The sequence below is a fragment of the Drosophila gunungcola genome, unplaced genomic scaffold (assembly GCF_025200985.1).
Source record: "Drosophila gunungcola strain Sukarami unplaced genomic scaffold, Dgunungcola_SK_2 000262F, whole genome shotgun sequence".
NCBI lineage: Eukaryota > Metazoa > Arthropoda > Insecta > Diptera > Drosophilidae > Drosophila > Drosophila gunungcola.
Window position 1 is genome coordinate 10,192 of NW_026453423.1, and position 937 is coordinate 11,128.

The following is a 937-nucleotide window of genomic DNA, read 5'->3' on the forward strand; positions in this document are numbered from 1 at the left end:
TGGACTTAGCCTTGGGCGGCAAGTCCTCCACAGACCAAAATTTCTGCATGGTTGTGTCAATTGACTCCAACGCTTCCTCCTGGCAGCTGAGATGTACCATTTTTTCAGCGTTTTTATTATTTTCAGAGGCACATCTGCCTGACACTATCCAGCCGAGAACTGTCTTTTGTAGGATGGGAATTCAGGCCCCTGCTTTATCTGGCCAATAGATAAAAGTTCAAAGAATGTTTCAGCGCCGATAAGCATATCTATTTTTTGGGGCTTGAGCTTTGGTGGTCCAAGGTGCGGACTTCAAATCCGTAGTCGATTAGCGTCGAAGTGGTTCGATTCCACCTGGGGGGCGCCAGACTTGCCGCCCAAGGCTAAAGTCCATACTCCTGAGCAACAACTCTGTCAACAAAAATTGAAGAAAAAAAAACTGGTTAATATAAACGCCTACAAAAGGAAGGGTTTATCCGGCGACAGGACAAAGTTGAAGAACAGCAAGGAAAGCCTAAGAGAGCCGACCAAGCTACAAAGTTTGGGCCAATTGTGGTCTCTGATGTTCGTCTCTATGCAGACAATTCGTCGGTCTTATTGAAGACAATTCATCGGTCTTATTGAAGACAAGATTATATCGGGGTTGTATAACCTGAAGGCAGAAAAACGCTACTACGCTGCAAAGCAAAGCACCCAATACATTCGAAGGCCCAGAAAGCCAGAAAAGGCAAACAAAATAAGCAAGGTCGATGCAGGAACTAAAAGAAAATGGGAAGAACAGTTAGATTATACTTCGCTTCCATTTTGGATCGAATGTGAGGCGGCCCTCAAGAGGCGATACCAACACATGGTAGCAGAAGAGGCTTCCAAGCCCAAAACTGTTCAGCAGACCCAATCTAGCCCTAAGAAGAATGGAAATAGGAGTTTTTCGTTTGTCGCTGCCAGGAACGACTCTGTT

At 45.4% G+C, this 937-nt stretch overlaps 1 non-coding gene across 1 annotated transcript; it reads left to right on the forward strand.

Moving 5' to 3' along the window:
• The first annotated feature begins 260 nt into the window (after nucleotides 1-260).
• Nucleotides 261-343, forward strand: Trnastop-uca (transfer RNA opal suppressor (anticodon UCA)). Its single transcript has one exon. It is a non-coding gene; the product is annotated as a tRNA-Sec (tRNA).
• Nucleotides 344-937: the final 594 nt, after the last annotated feature.